Here is a 10,914-nt window from a genome sequence, read left to right as displayed (position 1 = left end):
ATGAAGAAGGTCATGCGACAACGATTTGTCCCTTCTTACTACTACAGGGAGCTACATCAACGGCTCCAACGGTTATACCAAGGTTCTAAGTCTGTGGATGAGTATCATAAGGAGATGGAGATGCTGCTAATCCAAACAAATATTGAGGAGGATTCTGAGGCTACTATGGCACATTTTTTGAGTGGGCTGAACCGAGACATTACAAATATTATTGAGTGTCACCCATTTGTGACTATGGAAGACCTAGTGAATCTAGCTATCAAGGTGGAAACACAGCAAAAGGCGAGAGGGTTGCGTAATTCTTACAATCCTACTTCAAGATGGGATTCTAGAGGTGCTAATTTCGGGGAGAAGACTGGTGATAAACCACTATTTTATGGTTTATCTTGTACTTAATTGAGTGGATTTTATGAATCATTCATACACTTTTTCATGCAAATTGCATGTTTTTCACTTCCTTCCCAATTTTTGTGTTATGATTGAAAACTTGCTTCCTAAGCCCCTAAATTGTTAATTCTTAATTCTCCCTTGTTACCATTCGATGCCGTGATGTGTTTGTGAACTGTTTTCAGGTTTACAGGGCATGAATGGCTGAAAGGATGAAGAGGAGGCATGTCAAAGTAGAAAGAACACAAGAAACCAAAGAGATTAGAAGCGAGGAGCGACGCGCACACATGGCTGATGCGTGCGCGTGAAATGGTGCATTCCACATCGATGCGTACGCGTGACTTGCGCAGAAGTCCAGCAACGCGTACGCGTGACCGACGCGTACGCGTGATAGAGCGTCACGTGCTGCAGATATCAAAAGTCGCGGGGGGCAATTTCTGGTCCAATTTGGACCCAGTTTCAAGCCCAAAAATGCAGACTAGAGGCAGGGGTGTAGCTGAGACTGAGATACATTCATTCCCATTTAGTTTTAGTTTTAGTTTTGAATTCTAGAGAGAAAAACACTAGTTCTCTTAGGGTTCTTAGCATTTTTCTTAGTTTTGCTTGGATTGGATCTTGAGAGAGTTGCTACTACCTGCGATTGAAGTCTTCATCGTTATAGTTTGCTTTTCTATCACTTTACTCTTGTGTTTTTCATTTAGTTGCTTCAATTCATGTTCGGATTTTGTTAAGTTGAATTTATTAATACAATAAACTATTTTTATATTTACTTCCATTGCTTGTTAATTTCTTTTAATTAATTATCAGTCCCAATTTTGCTTTTATAAATTTATTTTAATTATCATGTCCACTATTTCTTCTTACTCCATGTTGTTGAAAATGGCATTCATGTTAATGACTTAAAACTCCCAACTTGGCTTTGGAGTTGATTAATTGAAAACCCTTGAGTTGGAAAACTCAAGTATTAATCTGTGATTGGAAATTGCTGACTATCTCAATTTTCACTAACTCTAATCCTTCCCTGTGAAGTGATTAGGACTTGTGAGTCAGAGTTAGTGCTACCCACTTAACCTTCCTTTGCAACTGCAAGAGGATAACTGAGTGGAAGCAATAAACTTTTACTATTATACTTGGGAAAACCAACAAGGATAGAAACTCCAATTGATCTTCTCCTAGCCAAGGCCTTTTATTTCAAATACACAACATCTCTTTTCGTCGGTTAAGAACTGTACTTACAATGCTGATTTTAATAGAAATTCTTAACCGGCATTTTTTCACCCGTCAACTGGATCTAAACCTACCGAATCGAAGGAGAAGCCTACAGAGCAGCATAGGAAGACGCACATGCCTAATTCCACTTCTAAACCTCCTGCACGACATCATGATATTACCTGCTTTAAGTGCCGCGGATTAGGCCATTATGCTTCTGAGTGTCCAAATAAAAGGACCATGGTCATTAAAGCAAATGATATTTTCTCAGAATCTGATAACTCAGATGGGTATGAGGACATGCCACATGCGGATGATGCCACAAATAATGAAGATATAGTTGAGTATGCTGTTAGTGGCGAGGCCCTTGTTACTAGGCAAATCTTAAATGTACAAGCCAAAGACGATCATCTAGAACAGCAAGAGAACATCTTTCATACAAAAGTTTTATTGGGAGGTAAGGTTGGACTCATAATCATTGATGCTGGAAGTCATACAAACTTTGCTAGCTCTACTTTGATAACAAAATTGGAGTTGAAATGCACCAAACACCCTGACCCTTACAAACTGGAGTGGCTAAGTGATGTTGGTGAGCTGAAGGTTATGAAGCAAGTCTGCGTATAGTTCTCTATTGGGAGATATAGTGATGAGGTACTTTGTGACATGGTTCCCATGCAGGCTTGTCATCTACTCCTAGGCCGTCCATGGCAGTATGATAGGAGGGTGGTCCATGATGGTTTCACAAACCGATACTCCTTCACTTACCTTGGAAAGAAGATTACCCTTGCACCTTTGTCCCCTAAATAAGTGTACCTGGAGAAATTGAGTATGCGCAAATCCACTAAAGAGTCTTTAGGATGTGAGAAAATTGAAAAATAAGAGGTTAACGAGAGGGCTCTGAGAGACTAAACGTGTGCAAAAAAGGGTCAGGGTCTGAATGAAAAAGAGAGTTCTAAAAGAGAAAAATCTGTGGAGAGTGAGAGTGCTCACAAAATGTGTTTTTATGCAAAAGAGAGGGATCTGAAGCATGCTAGTTTAGGAAAAAAAGCATTGGTGTTAGTACGATTTAGAGAGTCTTTAATTTCTACCATTGAAACTAACCATGACCTGCCTGGTGCTTTTATTTCACTCTTGCAGGAATTTGGAGATGTCTTTCCGGATGAGATACCCCCAGGTTTACCTCTGTTACGAGGCATTGAGCATCAAATTGACTTTGTCCCGGAATCAAACATTCCTAACCGGCCAGCTTACCGGACTAATCCTGAAGAGACGAAGGAACTGCAATGGCAAGTCGAGGACATTTTGGCTAAAGGTTTTGTGAGAGAAAGCTTGATTCCTTGTGTTGTTCTGGTACTTTTGGTGCCCAAGAAGGATGGCTCATGGAGGATGTGTGTTGACTGCAGAGCTGTAAACAAGATTACGGTAAAGTATCGCCATCCTATTCCTAGACATGACGATATGCTTGATGAATTGCTTGGTTCTGTTATTTTTACTAAAATAGATTTAAAGAGTGGTTATCATCAAATACGAATGAAACTTCGTGATGAATGGAAAACAACTTTCGAAATTAGATATGGTTTGTATGAGTGGTTAGTTATGCCATTTGGTTTGACTAATGCACCTAGTACGTTCATGAGATTAATGAATCATGTTTTGCGAGAGTTTTTAGGTAAATTTGTGGTTGTTTATTTTGATGATATCCTTATCTACAGTAAATGTCTTGATGATCATATTTTGTATGTTCAATCTGTTTTAGAGGTACTTAGAAAGGAACAATTATATGCTAATCTCCAAAAGTGCTTGTACTGTCTGAGTAAAGTCGTATTCCTAGGTTTTGTGATAAGTTCTGCAGGGATTGAGGTAGATGACGAGAAGGTGAAGGCTATTAGAGAATGGCCCACACCTCAAAGTGTCTCTGATGTTAGAAGTTTTCAAGGTCTTGCGGGTTTTCATCGGAGGTTTGTTAAAGATTTTTTCACTATTGCCGCACCTTTAACTGAAATCATCAAGAAACATGTCAACTTTAAATGGAATCAAGAACAAGAACTTGCCTTTAACACCTTAAAAGAATTATTGTGTTCTTCCCCCATTTTTATTTTACCGGATTTTTCTAAAACTTTTGAAATAGAATGTGATGCTTCCAGAATTGGTATAGGTGCTATTTTGATGCAGGAAAAGTGCGCAATCTTCTATTTCAGTGAGAAGTTGAATGGAGTCCGTCTCAACTACTCAACTTATGATAAGGAGCTTTATGCCTTGGTGCGAGCTTTGGAAGTGTGGTAGCATTATTTGCTACCTAAGGAATTTGTGGTGCATACTAACCATGAATCCCTCAAACACTAGAAGGGCCAAGGGAAGCTAAACAAGAGACATGCAAAATGGATAGAATTCCTTGAATCCTTTCCATATGTAATCGCCTATAAGCAAGGTAAAGAGAATGTGGTTGCTGATGCATTATCTAGAAGGTATTCCTTAATCACAACCCTTACTTCTAAGTTGTTAGGTTTTGAGTGTATGCAACTGATTCTGATTTTGCCTCAATATATGCTGCATGTGAACATGGTGCACATAACAAATTCTATAAGCATGATGGTTTTCTTTTTCGGGGTAATAGAATTTGTGTACCTACTTGTTCTATTAGGGAGCTACTTGTTCTAGAATCACATAGTGGGGGTTTGATAGGTCATTTTGGTGTGCATAAGACTTTGGATGTTTTATCTGAGCATTTTTACTGGCCTTACATGCGTAAAAATATTAAAAAATTTTGTGCTAAATGCATTGCATATAAACAAACTAAATCTAAGTCATTACCACATGGTTTGTATACTCCTTTACCTGTTTCTGTACATCCATGGGTTGATATTTCTATGGATTTTGTTCTTGGTTTGCCTAGAACTAGGAGAGGTCAAGATAGCATTTTTATTGTGGTAGATAAATTTAGTAAAATGGCTCATTTCATTGCTTGCCATAAAACTGATGATGCCACAAATATTGCTGACCTATTCTTTAGAGAAGTTGTTTCTAATCGTGATGTCAAATTCTTAAGTCACTTTTGGGAACAAAATTGTTATACTCAACTACTTTTCACCCTCAAACTGATGGCCAAACTGAAGTGGTAAATAAGACATTGGGAACCTTGTTGCGTGCTGTTTTTGGTAAGAATTTGAAAACCTGGGAAGATTGTTTACCTTTTATTGAGTTTGCTTATAACAGGACACTCCATTCTTCCCCTGGTTTTTCGCCCTTTAAACTTGTCAATGGTTTTAATCCTCTAACTGTCTTGGATTTAATGCCTTTACCTTTGAGTGATCTTATTAGCTTAGATGGAGCAAGCAAGGCTGAGAAGGTTAAAGCAATACATGCAAAGGCTCGTGACCGAATTGAGAGGAAGAACAAAGCCACAGCTGAAAGGATTAACAAGAGCCGAAAGCATATAGTCTTCAAACCAGGAGATTGGGTTTGGGTACATTTGAGGAAGGAGAGATTTTATACTCAGAGGAAGTCTAAACTTGTTGCTAGAGGGGATGGCCCGTTCCAAGTTCTTGAGAAGATCAATGACAACGCCTACAAGATTGACCTATCAGGTGAGTATATTGTCTCTGCTACTTTCAATGTTTCTGATCTCTCTCCTTTTGATATGGACATAGATTCGAGGACGAATCTTTTTTAGGAATGAGGGAATGATACATGCTCGGAAAGACAATTGGGGCATTCTAAGGCAAAAGGGCAGAATAGAAATTTCACACTTCCAAAGGGCCCCATCACTAGAGCACGTGCAAAGAAGCTCAAGGAGAGCTTTGGAAACTTGGCAGCACTTATGCATATGGAGTTACATCAAGTTCTAACCAAGGAAGAATGGGTAAGGCCCATTGGGCTAAGTCAGGATAGCAAAAAGCCCAATAATGCTTTTCGAATTCAGTGGGAGACATAATTTATCACTAAATTTTGAAATTTTAGAATTTTGTTTTAGTTTGTTATGCGGTTAAAGTTTGTTAGAAGATTTATTTTAAATTTGATTTGTTTAGTAGTATTTTTAGGAATTTTAAATTTAAAATCAAATCTGATCTAATCCATTAAGATCAAATCTGATTCAAGATTTAAATTTTAAAAAAGTCTTATCTTATCTTTTAGTTAGTTTGTTAGGGACCTATTTAAACACCTTTGGTGAGATCATTTAGAAAAACTTTTGATGAATAAATTTCAGTTGCTTTTAAGCACGCTTTATTGTGTGAGAAGTGAGGTGAATGATTTGCTTCGCTTGTTGCATGAGGAAGATTGAAGGATCCAACACTAAGGTGATCTGCGCGGTGGTTCTTTCAGCTTTCGTCCCTCTGATCTAGGTTGTCAAGGACAAGTTCTTTGAAGGTCTAGTAGGGAATCCTTTCCGGTGACCTAGGTTGCTAAGAACAGGTATCTTAGAGGTCTAGTAGGAAAACCTTTATCTATCTTTTATGTTTCCGTTGTGTCTTTGAGTATGCCCTTTATTGAATAATCCTTATCTATTGTGATATAACCCCTAACTCCCAATCTATTTCTTATCATGAAGAAAAAATAATAAAAATAAAAAGATGAAGTCAACATGATGTGTGAAAATATTTTCAAAAACTAGGATCTGGTGATGATGGGATAGGATGTGCTCAATGTGATGAATGTAAATAGATTCTTAAGGCTAGTGATAAATAATATGGGACTTCATCACTTAAGCGTCATTTGGAAAGGTACGTGAAAATGAAGTTCGAAGATATTCGTGAAGAATAATGCTATATATCTAAGTCTTTTTAATTTGTTAATCAAGTATAACCAAATTAGTCTAACATAACAAAAATCAGTTATGGCTAGCATTATTCTAAGTTTTATTGTTTAACTTGGTTGGACTTGGTTCATAAAAAAAAACTTGGATATGTAGCATTATTCTTTGGTCAAACATTGATAGAAATGCAAAATAAAATGGGGTCTCTGGTCTCTCAAGATAGATAGCCATGTATCACATGAGATATTTATTATTTTTGTGATTGATTATGATACCCTAAATTTTGTGCTTCTTCTAATTTTGTTTTAGCTTATTTTGATCTAATTTACCACTACCCTTTTCTTGTTTCATTTGGAGTTCTAGATTCAATATTTCTTGTTATGATACGAAATGACTTTTTTTGAAATGTTTTCTCGTGCCTGTATATTGTTGCTTAGTTGTAATCCTACGCCTCCTTCCAAATTTAGGTGAATCTTATCTTTGTCGCTTATTCTTCTATTACTAAGATTTGTATCTCTTTGAACATACTCACGCTTATCTCTTTGAAAATTATTTTGGTATGACACGGATCCTTAAATCTTTGAAAATATTAAGTGCTCCTTTTAATTAGGCGATATATGCCTATGCGTTCTAATCATGCTGTGTAATTTGACGTGCCGTTTGTCCTTTTTCTTTTCTTGAGATGTAATTCATATTTCTTTGCTTCACAATGTGTGCCTTATGCATATCTTGACCTGTTTATATTTCCAATTATAATCTTGCAATACGATTGTTAACCTTATGTTCCTCCACGAACTATGAACCCTTGTGATAACTTGAAGTTGATCCGCTGCAATGCGTTACTATTGGTTTTGATCATTTCTCTTCTATAAAATCTCATACTTTCTCGACTCAGCTTGAATCTGTTTCAGACTAATGCGTTGTTTTTCTTATTATTGATCCTATCAAATATTTTTTATTCAAGAGTTATTGTAACACCCTAACTTTTAGCACATCATGATCATACCAAAAGTAAGGCGTTACTAACCTATTTTCCTTTATTATCTATTTAATATTGAGCCTATACGTCGATATCTCGTTTCAATTTTTAAGAAAATTCCACAAAATTGTTTCTATTAATTAAAACCACATATCAAAGATCTTCAAATAATAATAATCACATAAACACTATTAATAATAAGTGCTATACAATTAAATTCAATATAAAACTCGAATACAATACATATTCCCTCTGGATAAAATAGAAACTAAAGCAACAAGGGCGAGGGAATTCTATAAAAGCGACAGGAATCATAAGTAAATCTACTAATTGTCCGCAGCTTCATACTGAGTCATCGAACCTGTGTCACTGAAAGGGTGGAAGATTTTGGGGTGAGAACAAACCACATGTTCTCAGTAGGGAATGGGAATGCCATGAATATAATGCAAATAAGTAACTTACTCAATAAAACTATTTTGTTAAACCTTTGGAAATACTTTTTACTTTTACTTTATATAATTAATTACCTTCTTTAAAATTCCGAACCTAAAACAAATCTCAATCACAACCTAATAGCACAAGAAACAGATCAACACACAAACAAATTGCAATAAGACAAACAGCACAATCACAGAGAAACAAGATAAGAAAACACAACCAAATGCAAGTGTGCAAATAAGGATGATGCATGTCTAGTCCTATCACAGGCCATGAGCTCATGTGTCAGTTGCCTACCCGCTCCTGACATTATCCGGGCACGAGTCCCAGATATGGCTTTCCAGATGCATACAGTGTGCTTATAAGTCTTACGGCTAGGCCGCATACAGTGTGACTTTCATATCAATGTGCTTACATCTGGAAAATAGTTCTCAGTGTGTGGGCGTCCCCACTATACATTTGGCACTAAGGCCCAAACAAAGTCGCATCTGCTCTCCTATGGTAGACAGTCTTTTAAAGCTTTTTCTTTATCTTTGCCCTTTGCTCTCCTGTGGTATAGATCCCCTTCAGTTAATGCATTCTTTTAATCTTTGTTCTCTGCTCTCCTGTGATAGAGATTCCTTTAATTATATCTCTTTCCTTTACTTTTCATTCTTCTTCTTTTCTTTCTTATCAAACCAAACTCATATCATAATTTAAACAAAATCTCTTCTCAAAAGATTGAATTTAAAACATTATACTTTTCTTAATAAATTGAATTCAAAATAGAATAAATCTTTTCTTAACTAAATAAATCTCATATAATTTAATTTTTCAAAACCAAATCTTTTAAAAATAGCATTTCAAACAAAGTCTCAAATTTTATAAAATTTCGACAGCACCTCTCCTAAAACTCAGTCTTAGCCACCCTTACGGGTTCCCCCTTTCTCAACAATTCACCAGCCCTTTTCTCAATAATTATCAAATCAGCGGAATTCTTAATAATCAACCTATTTTATAGCCATATAATTTTTGGTAATTCTAAAATTATTCATAAACCCTCAAAATTATTGCTTCAGTTAAATCAATTTTAAGAAATCAATTTAGAAATCCAGGCTCAATCTGTTTTTGGTTCACCAAACCTTAATCTCCACAATTCACCGATCTTTTTCTCAACAACGATCAAAACAGCAAGGTTTTCAACCCATTCAGTTTAGTGACTAAAGTTATTGATAATATAACCAAAATTTACAAGCACTCATTCTCAACACTCAAGAAACAGTCACAATCAAACCATCATCACAATAATCCAAACCGAGCAGAAGCCTAAATCAATTTAGCACTCAACACAATATTATTTAGTCAAATTAACATATCCAGCAACCAATAATTCTGAAACAAGCTTGCAACAATATCCATCATCATCAAATAAATCTCAATTTCACAACTAAATCAAATTAGTTACTTTCAAGCAATTAAATCATTATTCACGAATCATAGCCTCAAATCAAAATCATTCTCAATACCACACCAATAACAATTTCACAACCTCAATCCAAGCTTATCTCTATCAATTAATCACATAAAATGTTTATAAATTATTTACAGTTACTCACTAAACCTCATTGGCATTCATGAATTAAAACAGTTAATTTTGAAATACATCCCCTACCTTAATTAACCGGAATTCGAAGAAATTGTTAACCGCGACAAATTCCTTTTTCCTATCTCGTAGCAGCAGTAGCCTCACACAGAATGAGCAGCAGCTACAACAGTCCCAAAATGACATCGATACCAATACTAGTTGCAACAGAATTTTAGAAGCAAAGTGGTAGAAATAAAATAAGAATATACGTGACTAGGATTAGAACATAAACATGGCAGAGGAATAGAGGAATAAGTTTAAAGCAGAACAAAGATGAGAGTGTTACAGTTTCAGAAATCGAGGAATCGAAACCAGAGCAGCAGCTTCAGTGTTCTTCTCTGGCATCAAGGACGACGATTTGGCTTACCATCATCAACAGTAACGAGCTCGGATGGTGGCAGTGGCTCCTTTGGCTCGCAGTTCCTACAAAAGCTTCGTTCGTCACTTCTTCTCTCTCGCAACTTTGGTCTCTCTTACTCTCTTCTAGCGCACTTGCTTCCCTACCGACCGTGAATGGCGACAGCAACGGCGTGGAGTATGGCGGCGACGACGGATCTTGGCAACTTCCTTCTCCCTCTTCTGTTCGTGCATCCTTCCTCCTTCTCTGCTACAACGTCGATGGTGACTGCGACGGGCGTGGCTGCAACTAGGGGTGGCAAACGGGCCTAAACCCGCCGGCCCGGCCCACATAACCCGCCAAAAAAGTGGGCTGGGCTGGGAAATTAGGACCGCCAAATAGCAAAAGTCCGCCTAACCCACACCGCTTAAACCGCGGGCTTTGGCGGGCTTCCCCGCCGGGCTTAGTATTTTTTTATCAAGGGGTATTTTTACAATTTTTTTTTTGTCAAAACCCAACTTCCCCCAACCCAACTTACAAGAGAATGAAGATGAAAATTGAGTGTTTTGGATTATGTTTATTTTGTTTTAGAGACTATTTATAATTATGTTTTGGATTATGTTTATTTTGCTTTAGGAACAATATTTATAATTATGTTTTAGATGAAAACTTGGTTTATAATTATGTTTATTAGATATTTATAATTACAAAGACTTTAATGTTTGTGAATATAAAAATTATAATTTGTTTATACTTTTAGAAATTATAATAGTTAAAAGTAAAAAATAGAAGAGATTTTTTTATACTTTTATATATATTATTTAAAAGTTAAAAGTAAAAAAAAAAAGAAGATATTTGGCGAATTTTGCCCGCCGGCCCGCTAGCCCGTCGTTAGGCGGGGCGGGCTGGGATTTTGAGACCGCCTCACTAGGCGGGGCGGGGCGGGACGGGCTTCCCCGCTTGCCACCCCTAGCTGCAACTGCTAGGGTTCGACAGTGACGGTGGTGGCATCTTCGACGGCGAGCTCGACGATGACCAGGCGCGATAGAGCTGGCGGCGTCTTCTCCTCCATCGCGTCTTCTTTCTCTCTGCTCTTCGTTGGCGACGCGTACGACAACAACTCCAAGGCAAATCGGCGGCGATGCTCATGACAGATACCACGGCAGTGGGACGTTACTGCAGCGGCGGCG

At 37.2% G+C, this 10,914-nt stretch overlaps 1 pseudogene; it reads left to right on the top strand.

Annotated features, from left to right (window-relative positions):
* Window positions 1-10,037, top strand: LOC140183109 (uncharacterized; annotated as a pseudogene).
* The last annotated feature ends 877 nt before the right edge of the window (window positions 10,038-10,914 follow it).

This window comes from Arachis hypogaea, chromosome 20 (assembly GCF_003086295.3).
Source record: "Arachis hypogaea cultivar Tifrunner chromosome 20, arahy.Tifrunner.gnm2.J5K5, whole genome shotgun sequence".
Taxonomy (NCBI): Eukaryota; Viridiplantae; Streptophyta; class Magnoliopsida; order Fabales; family Fabaceae; genus Arachis; species Arachis hypogaea.
The sequence above is the reverse complement of the archived record's forward strand: the minus strand, read 5'-3'. Positions and strand labels throughout refer to the sequence as shown.